The sequence below is a fragment of the Chrysemys picta genome, chromosome 6, assembly GCF_011386835.1.
Source record: "Chrysemys picta bellii isolate R12L10 chromosome 6, ASM1138683v2, whole genome shotgun sequence".
NCBI lineage: Eukaryota > Metazoa > Chordata > Testudines > Emydidae > Chrysemys > Chrysemys picta.
The window spans coordinates 16806544-16827856 of NC_088796.1; the positions used below are offsets into that span (position 1 = coordinate 16806544).

Sequence of the window (21313 nt, forward strand, 5' to 3'; positions counted from 1 at the left end):
GCTTCTTTTGTTCCATCGCTTCCCACTCCAGAAAGAGCCGCAGGCGGCGGCGAAGGCAGCTGCAGCCCCGCCCCGCCCCGCTCTCCCCGCCGAGCGATTGGATGGTGGAGCCGGTGCCGGGGCAGGACTGGGAGAGGAGGAAAGCGTCTGTCCCCCCCCCCCCGCCCTTGAGCATGAGCAGGCGCTGATTGTTGGGGCGGCCCAGCGCTTATTGTGACGGCGAGGAGGCCGTACTGGATCTCCCTTCCTCCGCCTCCTCCCCCGGCCTGGGTCAGGTCAGGGCGGCCGCGCAGGCGGCGGCGGCGGCTCTGCTGCTGCTAGGAGAGGAGGCATCGGGGCTGGCATAGAGAAAGCGCCCCGGGGGAGCCGCCTGCGAACACGTGCGCGGGGAGCGGCCACAGAAGAGGTTCGGTCGCCTGAGCATGTGTGTGGCTGGCTGGAGAGCGGCCCTTGGGGGCTGCCTGTGCCCGGAGTCTGGGTGTCTGTCTGTGCTCGGGCTCGTGTGTCCTGGGAGTCCGCCGGGGTGTGTGTCTATGGTGCGTGTGCCTGGGGCATCCAGGTAGTAGCTGTGAGTTTTCCCCGAGTATCCCAGCACCTTCGGATGCATCTGAAGAAGTGGGCTGTAGTCCACGAAAGCTTATGCTCTAATAAATTTGTTAGTCTCTAAGGTGCCACAAGTTCTCCTGTTCTTCTTTTTGCGGATACAGACTAACACGGCTGCTACTCTGAAACCAGCACCTTCTTATTTCAAATGCGGAATACCTGTAACAAGCTTTTCCAGTCTGTGTTCAGAAAGTCTGAGTCTCTGCCGATGCGGGCTGTGTGCTGAGATACTGCATTGGGGTCTGGGTATCATTTGGCTGCTTTTGTGCTCCACCATCATGAGGTTGACTCCTGCAACAGTAACAACACTAACTGTACACTTTGAGAGTGGGGTTGCCCCTTTTTGACACGAGCCACTAGTAAAATTTCAGGACCCTGGGGATGCTCCACTTCAAAGCAGAAATTGATGAAGTCTGGTATTCGCTTTGATGCATCTGCATTTAGTTACAAGGAATGCATAAAGTCCTGCTTCTCAGCGCACAGCAGGAACTAAGAACAAAAGTGCTCCTTTTGTAGCTTATACAGACTCAAGCCCTTTAGCTAACTGCCTCCAAAGCTCTCTTTCTCTTGCTTTTCCCAGGGTCACACTACCCATCAGCTACTGTTTGGCTTTCTTGCTGTCTACTTCTGCCTCTTGCTCTGTTCTTGTCTGTCATTGGTGTCTGGCTGTGTGTTCTCTTTCTCTCACTCAGGCACAACCTCCCTCCCCTCCACCCCCACCTGTTTGAGGTATGGGCCTTTAACCTTCTCTGACTATCTTAAATGAAGGGCACATTCACGTATCAGTTTGAACAAGTTTTTAACTCAGCCTATAACAAGGCTTCACCCAGCTCATAACAACAAGGAGTCTGGTGGCACCTTAAAGACTAACAGATTTATTTGGGCATAAGCTTTTGTGGGTAAAACCCTCACTTCTTCAGATGCATAGAGTGAAAGTTACAGATGCAGGCATTATATACTGACACATGGAGAGCAGGGAGTTACTTCGCAAGTGGAGAACCAGTGTTGACAGGGCCAATTCAATCAGAGTGGATGTAGTCCACTCCCAATAATAGATGAGGAGGTAGGTGTCAATTCCAGGAGAGGAAAAGCTGCTTCTGTAATGAGCCAGCCCCTCCCAGTCCCTATTCAAGCCCAGATTAATGGTGTTAAATTTGCAAATGAATTATTTGGCTATTTGGACTCTCTCCTCAGACCCTACGCTACCAGCACTCCCAGCTATCTTCGAGACACCACCAACTTCCTGAGGAAACTACAATGCATTGGTGTTCTTCCTGAAAACACCATCCTGGCCACCATGGATGTAGAAGCACTTTACACCAATATTCCACATGAGGATGGACTACAAACTATCAGGAACAGTATCCCTGATGAGGCCACAGCACGCCTGGTGGGCTGAGCTTTGTGACTTTGCCCTCACCCACAACCACTTCAGATTTGGGGACAACTTATACCTTCAAGTCAGTGGCACTGCTATGGGTACCCGCATGGCCCCACAGTATGCCAACATTTTTATGGCTGACTTAGAACAATGCTTCCTCAGCTCTCGTCCCCTAATGCCCCTCCTCTACTTGCGCTTCATTGATGACATCTTCATCATATGGACCCATGGAAAGGAGGCCCTTGAAGAATTCCACCTGGACTTCAACAATTTCCACCCCACCATCAACCTCAGCCTGGACCAGTCCACACAAGAGATCCACTTCCTGGACACTACAGTGCAAATAAGTGATGGTCACATAAACACCATCCTATACCAGAAACGTACTGACCGCTATACGTACCTACATGCCTCCAGCTTCCATCCAAGACACATCATATGATCCATTGTCTACAGCCAAGCCGTAAGATACAACCAAATTTGCTCCAACCCCTCAGACAGAGACAAACACCTACAAGATCTTTATCAAGCATTCTTAAAACTACAATACCCACCTGGGGAAGTGAGGAAACAGATTGACAGAGCAAGATGGGTACCCAGAAATCACCTACTACAGGACAGGCCCAACAAGGACAATAACAGAACACCACTGGCCATCACATACAGCCCCCAGCTAAAACCTCTCCAGCGCATTATCCACGATCTACAACCTATCCTGGAAAATGATCCCTCACTCTCACAGACCTTAGGAGGCAGGCCAGTCCTCGCTTACAGACAACCCCCCAATCTGAAGCAAATACCAGCAACTACATACCACACCACAGAAACACCAACCCAGGAACCAATCCCTGTAGCAAACCTCGTTGCCTACTCTGTCCCCATATCTACTCTGGCAACACTATCAGAGGACCCAACCACATCAGCCACACCATCAAGGGCTCATTCACCTGCACATCTACTAATGTTATATATGCCATCATGTGCCAGCAGTGCCCCTCTGCCATGTACATTGGCCAAACCTGACAGTCCCTCCGCAAAAGAATAAATGGACACAAATTGGACATCAGGAATGGTAACATACAAAAGCCAGTAAGAACACTTCAATCTCCCTGGTCATTCTATTACAGATTTAAAAGTCACTATCATTGAACAAAAAACCTTCAGAAACAGACTTCAAAGAGAAACAGCAGAACTAAAATTCATTTGCAAATTTAACACCATTAATCTGGGCTTGAATAGGGACTGGGAGGGGCTGGCTCATTACAGAAGCAGCTTTTCCTCTCCTGGAATTGACACCTACCTCCTCATCTATTATTGGGAGTGGACTACATCCACCCTGATTGAATTGGCCCTGTCAACACTGGTTCTCCACTTGCAAAGTAACTCCCTGCTCTCCATGTGTCAGTATATAATGCCTGCATCTGTAACTTTCACTCTATGCATCTGAAGAAGTGAGGTTTTTACCCATGAAAGCTTATGCCCAAATAAATCTGCTAGTCTTTAAGGTGCCACCAGACTCCTTGTTGTTTTTGTAGATACAGACTAACACGGCTACCCCGTGATACCAGCTCATAACAGTATTTTCAGCCTTTCATGTAAGCTGTGCGCCAACGTTCGTTCTAAACATACTTGTGGCCATTTTCCTTGAACCCTCCAACAAGTTTCACAACTCTGAAACAGTCCTCTCTCAAAAGTAAATGAAAGCCCCTGGCTAATATTCTGGAATTTTCCAGTGGCATTCCTCACCAAAGGGCATCTCCCGTGTAGCTGCTCTATTACCCACCCCCAATGAGCGGTGGTAGATATGTCAGTGGGAGAATGTCTTCTGCCAGCATAGCACTGTCCACACCACTGTTTTTGTCAGTGAAACTTACATTGGTCAGGGGTGTGTTTTTTTTGACACCCGTGACTGACAAATATTTTGCTGACAAAAGTCCTAGTGTAGACAAAGCCTAATGTGTATGAATGTTTACAGGATCAGGGCTATGATAAAAAAATAATCTCACATTAAAAAAAAAAGTTCTTACATTATTATTTTTCTTCTTCCTCATTCTGGGCCTTTGACCCGCATTGGGGATGTTTACTCAGTATAGAACCAGAGGAGGACCAATTGTTCTTTCCGCATGGGTGGAAAGAACAAGCATTTTCCCTGCACTTTTGTTGGGCTAGTATATGCACCCTCTTCAGTTTTTCCCTAGCACAAACAGTGTTTTTTGTTCATTCCCAGTACAAGAGCCTCGGTAAATCCACCCTATTTAAGGCATATTATTGAATACAGCAAAAAAGAAAAAAGTAAAGCTTATTATTACATTTGCTTTTGTTATAGTTTCTAATGCAATAATAGACAGTTGGCATACAAGTGTTGGTGGGTGTACAGTTTATCTGTCTCTCACATTTGTACAAACATTTCAAGTGTTTGTCAGCCATTAAAGGGAACCATGCAATGCAAGTCTGAGCTGGAGAACAGAACACACAATCGAGAGTGAAACACCTTCAACAGGCGAGAGTCCCACATCTGAATAACCCAGTGGCTAGAGCATTGTCCCAAGAGATAGGAGACCTTTGTTCAAATCCCTTCTCTCATTAGGTAGAGATGAGGAATTGAACTGAGGTCTCCTGTATCCTGGGTTAGTGCTTCAGCCACTGGGCTAAAGTTATAAAGGAGGTTTCTCCTCCAGCATTTCTTGTAAAAAACAACTTAAGTGCTTGACTCCAGGCAGGGCCGGCTCCAGGGTTTTGGCCGCCCCAAGCAGCCAATAAATAAATAAATTAAATAAAGCCACGATTGCGATCTGCGGCGGCGATTCGGCAGGCGGTCCTTCGCTCCGAGTGGGAGTGCGGGACTGTCCGCCGAATTGCCGCCGAATACCTGGACGTGCCGCCCCTCTCCGGGGCGGCTGCCCCAAGCACCTGCTTGCCAGGCTGGTGCCTGGAGCCGGCCCTGACTCCAGGAGAGGGTTCCCAAAACTCAACTCTGCCCCCACTCTAAAAAACCAAGAAATGCAATCACCACTAAGAACTTTTACAAAGGGACCTTCCTAGCCTTCTCTGAAGTAATCTCATTAATTAACTCATCCCAGTCTATCTGTTTTGCTTCCAAGTTCTCTATTGAAATAACTGCCAGATCATTTAACCTTTTTCTGCCCTGTGGATGCTCTTGCTCAGTTTTAGCTCACTGAAATTCCTTTCATTAGCAGCTACAGTTACAGGAAGACCACAACATTATACAGTGCTGTTTCTTGCATCTAAAGACCTTTTGTGAATGTAGCTAAGGAGACCAACGGGTGCCTTCATTTCCAAGTCATCCTTAACAATTTGCTTGCAAAGACTGGTGAAAAGCTCAATCTTGTTCTCAACACTCCAGAGTTTACATCCTCAGGATAGCTGCTTGGTGAGTTGTGTGTGCTTCTTTAGTCTTCACTCCTGATACTTTCAAGTTTCTTGCCCATGAAAAAAACCAAACCTTCCTCTGACTCCATCGTACTTATGAATCCTATTCTCTAACTGTGTTGATATTGTGTCGGATGACCTTCCATCTTTTGCAAGTTTACCTGGCTTTACTCTCCTCCTTTGAGATTTCTGAGATTAATTTCTCTTTGAACTGCATGGATATTGCTAAATGTTTCAAAACAATTATGAGCCAAACCAACTGGGAGGAAGAATTCAATCAGAAAAATGTGAATGGTAATTGGCAATTGTTTAAGAAAACTTTACTAACTGTCCAGAAACACAATCCCACAATTGAGGAAAGCCACATATATATATTTTTTAAATCAATCTGGTTTAGAAGGGAAGTGAAGGCAGCTATAAAAATATAATGCAACAAATGGAAGAAAGGGGAAGTTGACAGTAATTAATATAATTTGGAAGCTATGAATTGTAAAAAATTGATAAATGAAGCAAAAGGACACAATGAGAAACCTATGGCTAACAAATTTAGAGGACAATAAGGAGTTTTTAAAGTATATTAGGAACAAAAAGCATCCTGACGATGGTATTGGTCCATTACGAGAGGGAAATGGTAGAATTATCAATAATAATGCAGAATAGACAGAAACTTTCAATAAATATTACTGTTCTGTATTTGGGGAAAAACAGATGATGTAGTCATATCATAATGCTCTTTCAATTCCACTAGTATTGCAGGAGAACGTTAAATAGCAGCTACTCAAGTTAGACATTTTAAAATCAGCAGCTCTGGATAACTTGCATCCAACAACTTTAAAAGAGCTGTCCGAGTTGTTCACTGGACCATTAATCACTGGACACCAGGCAAGTTCCAGTAGACTAGAAGAAAGATAATGTTGTGCCAATATTTTAAAAGGGTAAATGAGATGACCTGGGCAATTATGGGCCTGTTAGTCTGACATTGATCCTGGGCAAAATAATGGAGCAGCTTTGAGATTTGATTAATGAAAAGGAGGGTAACATAATTAATGTCAGTCAACGTGGGTTTATGGAAAATAGCTCAAAGTAACCTAATATCTTTTTTTATGAGATCACACATTTGATGCAATATTCTTAGACTTCTGTACAGCATTTGACTTGGTACTGCATGATATTTTGATTTAAAAAAAAGCCTAGTAAGATATAAAATTAACAAGGCAGATATTAAATGGATTAAAAGATGGCTAACTGGTAGGTCTCAAAATGTAATTGTAAATGGGGTGTCATCATCAAACAGGTGTGTTTCTAGTGGGGTCCTGCAAGGATGTGTTCTTGGCTCTATGCTATGTAGAATTTTTATTAATGACCTGGAAGAACATGTAAAATCATCACTGAACGTTTTCAGATGACACAAAAATTGGGGTAGTGGTAAATAATGAAGAGATCAGGTCACTGATATAGAATGACCTGCCTAGTAAGTTGAGTGCAAGCAAACAATATGCATCTTAATATGGCTAAATGCAATTGTATACCACTGGGAACAAAGAATATAGGCTACACTTATGGGATGGAGGACTCTATCCTAGGAAGCAGTGACTCTGAAAAAGATTTGGGGGTTGTGGTAGGTAATCAGCTGAACATGAGCTCTCAGTACAACTCTGTGGCCAAAAGGGCTAAAGCAATCCTTGGATGCATAAATACAGGAGTCTTGTGTAGGAGTAGTGAGGTTATTTTACCTTTGCATTTGGCACTTGGTGCAACAGCTGCTGGAATTCTGTGTCCAGTTTTGGTGTCCAAAATTAAAAAAGGATGTTGAAAAACAGGACAAAGTTCACAAAAGAATCACGAGAATGATTAAAGGATTAGAAAATGTGCCTGATACATTGACCTCCTTGAGTCTCTAATTATTTAGCTTAAAAAAGAGACGGTTAAGGGGTGACTTGATCACAGTGTGGTGCTGGTAAACCAACTGTGAGCTCTGGCCAAGGCTGTAGGCATTAGTTATGACAAAGTCATAGCTGGAAACCAAACCAGCTCACCTGTATGTTAGTTTTGTTCAAAATAGGTATTAGCTTTATAAGAACGCAGTTAGTGATTAGAGTCTATAAAATATTTATAAGTTACTGCATGCGTTAATCTCACCTGTAATGTCTGTATTCCATGCTGCAAGGTAACATAAGTTTGTTTTATAATTGTAAAGATGCCTGCTCTGCACTTGTGAACTCAGACAGGAAAGTGGTTCCCCCCACGCATCAAGAAGGACTATCAAGACTTAATGGGCCATCTAGCACAAAAAGCTTTGTTGATTGCTGCATCCACCCATGAAGAAGTTGCATGCAGGAGTCCTTGTACCATCGGTTGAACTCCAGGAGAAAGTGATATAAAGATGCTCACAAGAAGAAATGGTTCTCTCACAGGGCCAGAGACACTAAACTAAGGCAGAGATCCCCAGGGGTTATCCCTGGGTCTGCCCTGAAAGATATTTCGAAATGACAGATTACTACATCTCTGTCATTGTTAGGAACCATAGATAGTAATTCATTTGTGTATATGTTTGCTTGAATCTGTAAATAACTCTTTTATTTGTTTTTCCTGGTTAATAAACCTTTAGTCAGTTTATTACAGGATTGGCTACACGCGTTGTCTTTGGTGTGAGATCTAAGTTACAAATTGATCTGGGATAAGTGACTGGTCTCTTGAGACTGCAAGCCACCTGAATATTTTGTGATTTTTGGAGAAAGTTAGACGGGACAGTGGGGAGAGGAAGGGGAAGAGACTGGGGCAGGGTCCCAATGGGGAGAGAAAGGGGGAGGGGATAGGGAAGAGAAGGAGATGGCAGGCAGGGGACGCAGGAGCCCAGCATGTGGCATCCCCTCAGCAGCAGCTGGGGCTGCCCCATTAAGCAGGCCCATCGAACCCCCACTCTGATGAGCCCCACCCCCCCTGAACCTGGACCACTTCAATGAGCCCTCCCTCCCCCCCCCCCCCGACCCATCACTCCACTGAGTCCCAACCAGCTGCATTTGGCACCACCCCACCAAGGCCCGCACCCCAGCACCCAGACCCCCGCTGCTGAGTCCCAACCACCTTCACCTGGACTCCCCTGCAGAGTCCCATTACCCCTGCACCTGGAACCCTGCAACGAGCCCCTGGGTATCCAGATCTCCCACGGAGCTGCGCACACCCATATTGCCCCACACAAAACCCTCTTACGCCACACCTGGGTCCCCCCACACTAAGCCCCTCCACACTTGGATCCTGTTGGGCTGAGCCTGCTAACACCTGGTGCCGAGGGCAGGGCCCCGGGGTGTTTCTGGGGCAGCCTCACCACCGAGTCAGTGTCCTTGAGGGTAGGGGATGGTGGCTGCAGGATGATCTCCCACCTCCATGCAGCAAGTGGCCTGTGCGCCCCACTGCCATGCTGGAGCCTCCACATTTATTTATTGACAAATGAATTTTGCAGAATTTTAAAATGTGTGCAGAATTTTTATTTTTTGGCACAGAAATTTCCTCAGGAGTAAAAATGGGGTGTTTCACTAAAAGATGCTGTAGGAATCGTTTTGGGGAAGTTTTGTGGCCTGTGTTGTACAGGAGGTCAGATGACCACAATGGTCACTTCTGGCTTTGGAATCTATGAATCTCATTCTGTGAAGTAGCAGCTTCCTTACATGAAATGAACCCAGAAGACCATAATTCCAACAAAGCATCTCAAAGGCCACCAAGTAAACTGCAGTAAATGTTTTAATATCACGGTCTGGACTCGGCAATTTTTTGCTCACAACGTTAACTTTTGGACCGAGAGTATACCATGTCTCAGCCAAAACAAGGAATGAAAACTCTGAAATGTTCGTTGGCAAGCTATCAACTTCCGACTTAATTCTGGCATAAGAGTGTGTGAAGTGTTGATCTTATCTAAAGCATCAAGAACACACTCAACCTGATTTTGAAGTGGATGGATTGCCACAAACCTTGCTAACCATCTTGTCATGATTTGGCATTTTAATGTAATGCTAATATGCTTGTTGGAATTATTAATATTTGAAATTATTAATATTGATATGGGAAACCACGAAACATTAATTTAATTTAAATTCCTTTATTAAATCCAAAGGCCAAATGGCATTTATACAATTGCTCTAAACATTCCTAAAAACCTAAATAAGAAGCAATTTACTACACCCAATAGATTAACAAAACATTTATAGGCATTTGATAAGATACTTACAGTGTGGTCAGACAAGTATTAGCAATGAACCCTTTAAGACTTTACGTTTTTTTATACCCCTTAACAAACAAGTGATGTCATTGCCAAGTACTGACTTTAGCTAAAAACCAAGTCTTAATTCAGATAAGATTTACAACCTCCTTTCTTCCCAAAGCCTTTCCTCCCCTCCTTTTTGCTCCCCCACAGCTTTTCCATTTCACCTGGCTTCACATAGGCTTTAAGACTGGTGCGTGGTTTGGTAAGGGCCATGTTGGCTTATTTTAAGACATATTCTCTTTGTTTTATTTAAAACAATCTGTAGTCATCTGTAGTGGTCAGAGGCCTTCTTTTTAGAAATTTCCCTTCTCATTTAGTTACTCTTTCAACCAGATATTCTCCCTACTTTATTCCTTCTGGCTTTATAAGTTATTATTTTCAGGACCTCCTACTTTCTAGTCAGGGGCAGTCTTTACAACACATATATTTCGTTAACCAATCTTAAGGTAACTAACTCTAATTCTTTAAGTTCACATTTATCTTACAATGCTTTCTCAACACATCCCAAAAACTAGCAGAAAGCCAAAACCAGGATTTATAATCTTTGAACAATTCCAAAAAATAGAACAATTTGTGAATAACCATTACAGCAGCGAGTGTTTGCCTCCACATGTTCTTTTGAATGTTCACATTGGCATACTCATGCGTTAAAGTGGAAAAAGTTTCTGAACCCGGTTTTATGGTTTGCAGAGGAAGATGAGGAATTTGACTGGAAAAGCAAATAAGTGAAACAGAACAAGGAAGCAAGAGTCAAACTGTGCTTCTACCAAGACTTCTGGAGTAACTCCCCACTAGGAGTTTTGACAAAGAACCATGCTTTAATACTTGCCTTTCTTTGTGTTTGCTAGGTGAAAAGCCTTTTTCTAAATTAACAACAGGTCCATTTTCTACCCAAAAAAAAAAAGCAAACAGAATCTGTCACTTGTGGCAAAAATTCCACCCCACACTTTCAATAATCAAACCAGTTTCAGTGCCCCCATCCATAACAATTGCATTAGCAACCAACGGGCAACTTTCTGTCCCAGAATCAGAGACTCCAGGACCCAACAATTCAGTGCCAAGTTGTGTGTTGGAATCAGACTCCAGCACTCAACAAGCCTGAAAAACCCAACTCAACGTCCTCACTAGCTAAGGACGGCTCAGAAGTGCAAGTAGCAGAACCATCGTCAGACTGTTCACCGTGTACATGGCCAAACTTCACACGTTTCAAGAAACTTTGCAGACCAAGCCCACTTTTCTGATCTTCTTTTTCGTAGGCCTGCTGCAGCTTGTGCTTTTGAGCACCACTCTTGTGTTTGTAGGTATTCATGGAGGAAATTATGGTTGGCTGTAAGAATTCTCCAACAAATGAGTTACTAGGTTTGGAATGACTGTGGTAGCAAGTAGAAGGTGTAACCAAAATTCTGAGAGAAATCAGGTGAAAGGTCATAATATCGCTGTGAAACTCAGACTTATATCAAGTGAAACTAATGGCCCAGAGTCCAGGAATACAGATAAGGTCAATTGAGGTCAAGTGAAGGGAGCAGTTACAGAGAAGGCTAGCGACCCATGGCCAAAGAAAAGAGCAAGTAGTATAAAAACAGGGCCCTTTATTGGTCCAGGCCTTGTTCCACTGGGGCAGTTTGAACCCTCCTTTGCATGGCCCTGTTTACTTCAGGACCTATCGCCCCCCTACCTGTCATCTCATTCAGTATCAAAAGGTTGACTGTCACCTCTGATTGGCCCATGATGTCAGCCTCCATCATGCAGTTGTTAAATTTTTAAACACCCACCTTTGTGCTTCCTCCCGTGCTGACCCAGAACACTTGGGAGGAGCTCCCCATAAACATCTGCAAAACTAACTCATTCTCCTCCTTCAGATCAATCCTTTGAACTGAAACCTACAAACATTTTGACAATGATTAGGCTGATGGTGTGCTGAGACCATACAATCACACTGACCAGTATTGTCTCATTGTTTCTTTGTACTCCCCAGTTGGTCTGTTTGTTGTCTCCATCTGTTGTTTCTTGTCTTAGACATAGATTGCAAGTTCTTTGGGGGCAGGGACTGTCTTTTTGATCTGTGTTTGTACAGCACCTAGCACAATGGGGTCCTGGTCTATGAACAGGACCCCTAAGCACTCCAATAATACAAATAATAATAAAATAATGATCATTTCACATTCCCTTGTGCATCCATATTCTCAGTATAGGAAACACTTCCAATGCCAAAGCTATCTAGCTACTAATATTTTGCATTTAAGTCCATTGTCAAGTTTAAGGGCTACCACCGTAATTACTTTAAAAATAATTCTTTTACTACAAACACTTTTTTAGCCATGCAGATAGATAATCATTACTTATAACAGATCAGAAGTAAATTTATAAAAAACGTGTACTACAATAGGTAGCTTTTCTTACTCTTCCCATTCAAATCTCCTCCCTCCACCCTTCAATACACGTCAGCAAAAACCATTTCAACACAAACTTTAGAGTTCTTTAGGTTACTTTTCAAGTGTACCTGATTAGCAAGGCCATCAATCATTTTTTTTAAAATACCTCTTGGCCACAGATCCCTGCTGAAATCTCCTTGTTTATAAAAGGGATGAACTTGAACATTACATACTGTACAGACTGGATTTGTAGAGTCGGTTGGGAACAGCACCTGTTCACACCAGTGTAACATTTCTTCTAATATATTAATGAATCTCACTTAAATTGAAGATTCTCCTTCAAATATTTTATTGTATGCTTCATTTGGTGTCTGTGGTATATATTTTATGTATATGGAACCACAGGTGTGTATTTTCAAAGCTAGAGAGGTGCTTTATGGGGGCTCTTCTATCTGGGTATTCATGGAGGTGAGTCCTGATTCAACAACAAAAAATACACAACCATGGCCCTGTAGAACAACATTTCGGTGCTTGGGTCCAGGGGCGGCTCTATGTGTTTTGCTGCCCCAAGCACGGCAGTCAGGCGGCTTTCGGTGGCGTTTCTGCGGGAGGTCCGCTGGTCCCGCACCTTCGGCGTACCCACCGCCGAATTGCTGCCGAAGCTGCGGGACTGGCAGACCTCCCACAGGCACACCGCCGAAGGCTCCCTGACTGCCACCCCCACAGCGACTGGCAGGCCGCCCCCCGCGACTTGCCGCCCCAGGCACGCGCTTAGTGCGCTGGTGCCTGGAGTGGCCCCTGTTTGGGCCACAGTTGGTGACCTCCACAGAGCTTGATGCTGTACCTTTACCTGTGATAGGGTGACCAGACAGCAAGTGTGAAAAATCAGGATGGGGGTGCGGGGGTCATAGGAGCCTATATAAGAAAAAGACCTAAAAATCGGGACTGTCCCTATAAAATCGGGACATCTGGTCACCATAACCCATGGTCACATACGGACAGCAGCCCAACTGATGATATCATATTCATAAAACAGAGTATGTTTGTATTTTTCAGAAGCTGAAACTGATCTCACTTAGTGGCGAACACTTGATATCCTATTATACACCTGCCTTAACCAGATCATATGTATTTACAAGCAGAGGATTATGAGATTTGCAAATGTCCTTCACCTTGGATGACCTGGAGTCCTGTTCAGATAGTTGCCACTGTAAGCTGGAATCCATGCACCATGTCACTTAAAATCACCAGAATTAGTATCATCACCCTTAGACCCTTTAACTTACTCAGGACTGATTCACTATGGCCTTACAGATAGTCATTTGTGAACTGGAGAAATAAGTAACTTATCTTTGGACTCCATTCTGTCCTTTGGGAGGGAAAACGTGTAAGGAGGGAAGACTTTAGGAGATGAAACTTGTGATGTTGTCTATGTGTGAGGATAGAAGGGTGGAGTAGTTTCAAACGCACGTGAATGGAAGAAGCTGGCAGTTCTGCTTTCTTTCAACGTCAGGTTGTATTGTGCTGTTTCCTCTGTGAGTTTTGGAGGGAGAGAAGCCTAACCAGCTACCAAAGGAGCCTGAGCCACTTTCATTTAAGCAAAAGACAGACCAGGCATAATACAAACATTTCAAAGGCTTTCATCAGTGCAGAGAGACAGTAACCAGGAGGCAGGTTTCATTTCCATCCAGGCTATAGGGACCATACGTCCTGTTTTGGCCAGGACAGTCCTCTTTTTAAGCTCTGTCCTGGATCTCACGACTTTTCTGGCAAAACTGGGCATTTGTCCCATTTGCTCTTGCCCTACGTTGGGCACGGAGGAATATTCGGGCAAGAGCAAATGGGACAAATGCCCAGTTTTGCCAAAAAAGTCATGATGTCAGCTCGGGCGAGTCACAACACCAGGTGGCTTGGGTTGTCAGCCGGGGGGGCTAGAACTGTCAGCCCCGCACAGTGGGGCTTGGGCGAGCGGTGACGCCAAGTGGCTCGGGCTGGCACAAGCCACCTGATGTCGCTGCTTACCCAGTGTCCCATTTTCACTTTAGTGAAATATGGTCACCCTAGTTCAGGCAGGTTTCTCACTTTTTGGGGGGGGGGGGGGGGGGGCTACTTTCATTTTCTCCCCAGTTTTGCAGCTCTAGCCCTTTTTCTTTCTCCAAGTCATGTTCACATCCCTTTCCCTGTTCTTCTCACATGTTTACCCAGCTTCCTGTTAATTTATCTTCCCTGACTGTTTGCCTGTCTCCTCAGGGGATCTCCTCTTGAAGACAACCTTTCTGAGACTGCTCTGCCAGGAATCTAACCCTGCAGGAGAGCCAATCTCTCTGGGCAACCTAATGAGTGCAGCTGGCCTGAAGTAGGCTGCCTGCTTGGCTATTATGTCTGATTGGTTGGCAGAGTCAGCAGACTGCCTCTTAAGCCCAGCAGTCATTCAAAGCATTTGCCCATGGCTGTGATAGCACCTGCTCTGGCCCCAGACTTGCCTCGCTGCAAATAACCTGATTCTGACCTTTGGCTCAGATCCTGATCACTGACTTTGGCTGGGACCCTTGGCTTTGGCATCTGGCCTCTGGCTCCCGACTCCGACTGTGACCTTTGGCCTCTGACTCTCACCTGGGCTCAGATTCCTGTTGTAACCACTAGGCCTGACTCCTGCACCAACCACTAGGCATGACCACCCACATCCTGATCACTTTCCTTAGCCCTATCCAACAACCCCACTCCCATATGGCATGTAACAATCCATTTCTAATATTCTAATCTCCTGTTTAAAGGGATATTATCCAAAACATGAACTTGCTGTTTAAATACCGGGCAGAGTGGAGAAGAATATCATTCCAGCTGCACCCTGTTGGCTTTCACTGGAGAAAACGCATCTCTCTGTAGTGGAAACTAAACCTGTGCTGCTATTGTATTATAGTCATATTTTTTCTTTGTGAATTTAAATAAGTTTCTCGTTCTCAATCATGTTCTCAAGTCAAGTAAGTAAGTTATTATCATAGTGCAACTCTCCACAGACTCCAGCACTTGGTCATAATTTGCATAATCCCCTAAAGAGAGCTGGTCAAAAATTGGTGACAAATTTGTCTTTTTTTTAAAGTTTAACAGTGAGGGTGATTAACTATTGGAACAAACTTCTGAGGGACATAGTGGATTCTGCATATTTGAAGTCTTGAAATCAAGACTGGGTGCCTTTCTTGAAGATATGCTTTTAGTCAAACAAGTTTTTGGGCTGAAAAGAGGGGCATCTGGGTGAAATTTTATGGCCTGTGTTATACAGGAGCTCAGACTAGATGATCTTGCATTCAAGAGTTTTAAAAGAGCTGGATGAGGAACTCACTGGACCATTAATGTTGATTTTTCAATAAGTCTTGGAACACTGAGGCAGTTCCAGAAGACTTGATGACAGTTAATGTTGTGCCAATTTTTAAAAAGGGTAAATGGGATGACCTGGGTAATTATAGACCTGTAAGTCTGACCTTGATCCTGGGCAAGATAATGAAGCAACTGATATGGGACTCAGTTAATAAAGAACTAAAGGAGGGTAATGTAATTAATGCAAATCAACATGGATTTATGGAAAATAGATCATGTCAAATTAACTTGTTTTTTTTAAAAGAGATTACAAGTTTGGTTGATAAAGGTAATAGTGTTGATGTAATAGACTTCTGTCATTTGACTTGGTACTGTATAACATTTTGATTAAAAAATAGAACAATCTAAAATTAACATGGCACCCATTGAATGGATTAAAACTGGCTAACTGATAGGTCTCAAAATGTAACTGCAAATGGGGAATTGTCATTGAGTAGATGTTTCCAGGTGGGGTTCTGCAGGGTTCAATTCTTGATCCTATGCTATTTAATATTTTTATTAATGACCTGGAAGAAAACATAAAATCATCACTGATAAAGTTTACAGATGACACAAAGATTGGGGAATTGGTAAATAATGAAGAGGACAGGTCACTGATTCAGTGTGATCTGCATTGTTTGATAAACTGGGCAGAAGCAAACAATATGCACTTTAAGATAGCTAAATGTGAATGCAGCTCATAGTTAAATGATAGCAGTCATGAGATAAGAGGGAATGTTCTCTCATTGATTGGTAACTTGTTAAAAGATAGGAAACAAAGGGTAGGAATAAATGGTCAGTTTTCAGAATGGAGAGAGGTAAATAGTGGTGTCCCCCAGGGATCTGTACTGGGCCCAGTCCTATTTAACATATTCATAAACGATCTGGGAAAAGGGGTAAACAGTGAGGTGGCAAAATTTGCAGATGATACAAAACTACTCAAGGTAGTTAAGTCCGGGGCAGACTGTGAAGAGTTACAAAAGGATCTTACAAAACTGGGTAACTAAGCAACAAAATGGCAGATGAAATTTAATGTTGATAAATGCAAAGTAATGTACATTGGAAAACATAATCCTAACTATACATATACAATGATGGGGTCTAAATTAGCTGTTACCACTCAAGAAAGAGATCTTGGAGTCATTGTGGATAGTTCTCTGAAATCATCCACTCAATGTGCAGCGGCAGTCAAAAAAAAAAAAAAAACAATGTTGGGAATCATCAAGAAAAGGATAGATAATAAGACAGAAAAATATCATATTGCCTCTATATAAATCCATGGTATGCCTTGAATACTGTGTGCAGATGTGGGGGGTCTCCCCATCTCATAAAAGATATATTGGAATTGGAAAAGGTTCAGAAAAGGGCAACAAAAATGATTAGGGGTATAGAACAGCTTCCATATGAGGAAAGATTAATAAGACTGGGACTTTTCAGCTTGGAAAAGAGGCGACTAAGGGGGGATATGATAGAGAGGTCTATAAAATCATGAGTGATATAGAGAAAGTAAATAAGGAAGTGTTATATACTCCTTCTCATAATACAAGAACAAGGGGCCACCAAATGAAATTAATAGGTAGCAGGTTTAAAACAAACACAAGAAAGTATTTTTTCATGCAACGCACTGTCAACCTCTGGAACTCCTTGCCAGAGTGTGTTGTGAAGGCCAATACTATAACCGGGTTCAAAAGGGAGCTAGATAGATTCATGGAAGATAGGTCCATCAATGGCTATTAGCCAGGATGGGCAGAAATGGTGTCCCTAACCTCTGTCAGAAGCTGGGATTGGGTGACAGGGCATGGATCACCTGATGATAACCCTGTTCATTCCCTTTGGGGCATCTGCCATTGGCCACTGTCAGAGGACAGGATACTGGGCTTGATGGACCTTTGATCTGACCCAGTATGGCCGTTCTTATGTTCTTATAGGAGAGTCTATCCTGGGAAGCAGTGACTCTGAAAAGATTGGAGGTCATGGTAGATAATCAGTGGAACATGAGCTCCCACTGTGACACTGTGGACAAAAGAGCTAATGTGATCCTGGGATGCATAAACAGGGGAATCTTGAGTAGGAATAACAAGGTTATTTTATCTCTGTGTTTGGTATTGTTGCAACCACTGTTGGAATCCTGTGTCCAGTTCTAGGGGCCAGAATTCAAAAAGGATATTGATAAATTGGAGAGGGTTCAGAGAAGAGCTATGAGAATGATTAAAGGATTAGAAAACCAGCCTTATAATGGTAGACTCAAGGAGCTCCATCTATTTAGCTTAATAAAGAGAAGGTTAAGGGGTGATCTGATTACAGCTCATACATACCTACACAGGAAACAAATATTTAATAATGGGCTCTTTAATCTAACAGAGAGAGAAATAACATGATCCAATGGCTGGAAGTTGAAGCTAGATAAAGTGAGACTGGAAATAAGGCATACATTTTAATGTAACCATTGGAACAATTTACCAACAGTCAGGGTGGATTCTTTATCCCTGACAATTTTTAAATGAAGATTGGATGTTTTTCTAAGCGATATTCTCTAGGAATTACTATGGGAAGTTCTATGTTCTGTATAACTCAGGAGGTCAGACTAGATGATCACAGTGGTCCCTTCTGGCCTTAGAATCTATGAATTTGTTGGAATTAATTTTCCTAGTCTTTATATGAAGTGTCAACAATCCCTGGAAATGTTCATATCCCAGGGATATTAATTCCAAAGAGGAACATTGTGATGGGAAATAACACTGCTACATCCCTAATACACTATTCTCTTATTTCAGGCTAGGAAATATTCACAATGGTTAAAGTGTGTGACTACCATTGTGGCTGTGTTCTGCCAGTCACATTGTGACCCTGGGAGCCCCTCAATACCAACTGGCAGAGGGCATACCCTACTGTGACTCACCTCAGGCCTGACACACTCATTGCTTCAATACACTGTTATCATAATCTGTATCTAAAAGGTGTCACGTAAAGTATGATATGCAAACTGGTAACACACTGGTCCCAAAAATAATTATGTGGTGTATGTACGGGGTGTATACAGAGAGTTATAGATGCATGCTGGAAATCTGTTCTCAAAGTGAGTTTGGCAGACAGCACATAAGCCCAACCTGCCCTAAACAAAATAATGTGTATTTACTTGTCTGACCAGCTTGATCACAGGCTGAGGACAATGTAAGTATATTTACATATAAGGTAGCGTGACCAGATGTCCCGATTTTATAGGGACAGTCCTGATTTTGGGGGCTTTTTCTTATATAGGCACCTATTACCCCCCACCCCCGTCCCAATTTTTTACACTTGCTATCTGGTCACCCTAATATAAGGTGAACAAAGACATCAAGCTAACAAGCAGGAGAGAAGAGCATTTAATCATCACGACGAGGGATGGAATCTGTACCCGAGGAAGCCAATCTGGCTCTTGAGACAAACAATGAACTTTGGGGAATATAAAGACAAGCAAAAAACCATTTTGGTTATATATCACTGAGGGCACTTCGGGTTCAGCACCCTCTGAGGCTATGAAAGATGGATCCTTTTGGCCTGGAAGACAAGAGTAGCTAGAAATTGACTAGGTGAGATCCTGCTCAGACAAAGATAATAAATAACTTGCTGAAATTAAGGTTTAGTCACTAGAAAGTGGGTTTGGTTTTGTTTTACTTGTAACCTTACCTGTTTCTTTTATTCTTATTATCACTTAAACTTCTGTTCTTGTTAATAAACTTATTCTTGTTTTATTACAAAACCATCTCAGTGCTTTGTATTACAGTGACTCATAAGTCTTCAGCTAAACTAACAGGCTACTGTGCATTTTGTCTCTTTGGAGGCAGAGAACTTAATGTTTGTGAATGTCCAGTTAGAGCAGTGGTTCTCAACCTATTTACCATTGTAGGCCGCATGTGGGGCCCACAATGTGTTATGTGGGCTGCATCCAATAATACCTGTATGACCCTGAGGATGTCACATGGGCCATAGCTCTGTGCTGACTGGGCCGCAGGTTGAGAACCACTGAGTTAGATCATAAAATTGGAAGGGACCTCAGGAGGTCATCTAGTCCAACCCGCTGCTTAAAGCGGGATCAATCCCCAGACAGATTTTTACCCTATTTCCCTAAATGGCCTCCTCAAGAATTGAACTCACAACCCTGGGTTTAGCAGGCCAATGCTCAAACCGCTGAGCTAGCCCTCCTCCCCTGTGGGACTGGACACTGCAGAGAGATGTCTCTGGGGGAAGTTGTGAATTGGGTTCACTGTCACCTGGAAGGTAAAGTTTGTATGACAGCGTCCTGAAGAGTCTGCTGTCAAGGAGGATGAGCTAGTGTGTCAGGGAGATGATACATAGCTTTGCAGCTGCAAAGCTCTCACTTGCTGAGGCTGAAAGGGGCAACATAGTGGCTCACAGTTCTCGGTATCCCAAGCAAGACGACATATGCACCAAGATGTGACTAAGCATGGATGACACCAGAGTCCTCTGATACTGGTAGCTGTGACCTTGAACCTCACAATGAATGACATAAAAGCCTCAGTTTGAGTGTGTGACTCCATGAGCCTGTTCACCCTTTCAGCAGAGCTGGCTAGATACCGTTTAAGGCTCCAAGCTTCCCCTATCCTGCATCCATGTGGAAGGAGCCTGTGCTTCTTTGTCCCCCACCAAGAACTGAAGGGACACATGGCCTGAGGCTATATTAACTACTGCTGGCTCCACTCTAGTCCCCCACGTTGTGGGGAAGGACTCTGGCAACAGTTATTATAGTCAATGAGTCTCTGATAGCATGGCTCCAATGGGCCAACACTTCCTGGGAGCTAGGACTGAATGGACAGAGGTTTCCAGAGATGGCACAGAGCCTCCAAATGACTGACCCTGTGTCTCTGGCAGCTCCCCTGAGATTTGCCCCAATTCCAGAGAATCTCCAGCCAGCACCCTGATGGAAGATTTCCCAGCAAACCATATGAAGGGCAGTCTGGGGCCCTTAGCGATTAGAATTTGCTCACTGGAGAAAAAGAAGTTATCCTGTTTACACTTTATCGGGCATCATTTCAAACTTGTCCTATGCCAGAAGGGACTCTTGTTTTCAGGCGGTTTCTTGAGTCTGATTCTTTCTCTGTGCTCCCTTTCTTCCCTGACACTGTTCTTCACACCAACACTTTAGCCTGCTTCCTGCTAATGTTTCCTCCATACTTTCTTCAGACTTCCCTGTACCTCCCTGGCTGCCCAAACTCAGTTACTATTCCCCTCTGTGCGAGTCCAACAGTCATAGAACCTCGCAGCACTTAGTGATTCCAACCTTCTGTCCCGTCTTTTTAAAGGGAATAGCATGAGTTGAGAAGCAATGGGCCAAATTCACCTCTCAGTTGCAGTCCAGTGACAGGGTGCACCGTCTGCCTGCATCCCAAGGAGGGTGATAAGGTCAGGAAGCCCTAGAACGTCAGACCAGGAAGGGCAAGGTTTAGCAAGCAGGGCAAGGGAACAGCTGGAGTCCATTAGCCTTTCTAGAGACTATCAAAGGAAATAAGCCATCAGCAGGGGAGTGCTAGAAATGTCTGAGGAGCCAAGTGTGGCATTGATCATCAAGGACTTGGAAACATTAACCAAAATAGTTTTACAGTGAAATCTGTAAAGACTTTTTCATTTTCCCTTCAGGGAGTAGGGTTCAGGAACTGTGTTTGATTTTCCTCTCCTCGTCTCTCCCCCCCCCCCCCCAAGGACTTTTTCAGTTCAACCTTAAAGAGGGAAGGAATTCCAAAGGCTGTGAACCAAATACAGACTAAAGGGCTGAACTTTACTTCATTCAGAAAAGGCAAGAAATCCCAGAGGCTGGGGCCTCACTCTTTAGGGGCAGAGATCCCAAAGAGTCTTTGGAAGTTAGTAGAGAGTTTTGTGAAGTTCATCTTTAATACTGCTTTTGTTCAGAGCCCAAGTTGGGAGCTCTCATGTTCATGGTGGGGGCCCCTCTTAACA

The 21313-nt window shown here is 43.8% G+C and overlaps 1 long non-coding RNA gene across 2 annotated transcripts; it reads left to right on the top strand.

The window, feature by feature from the left end:
* Positions 1-254: 254 nt before the first annotated feature.
* Positions 255-7995, top strand: LOC112059231 (uncharacterized). Of its 2 annotated transcripts, none has more exons than XR_010602098.1 (3): positions 255-536; positions 1798-5375; positions 7572-7995. It is a non-coding gene; the product is annotated as an uncharacterized LOC112059231 (long non-coding RNA). The 2 variants fall into 2 exon arrangements; XR_010602097.1 differs by having other exon boundaries at positions 255-406.
* Positions 7996-21313: the final 13318 nt, after the last annotated feature.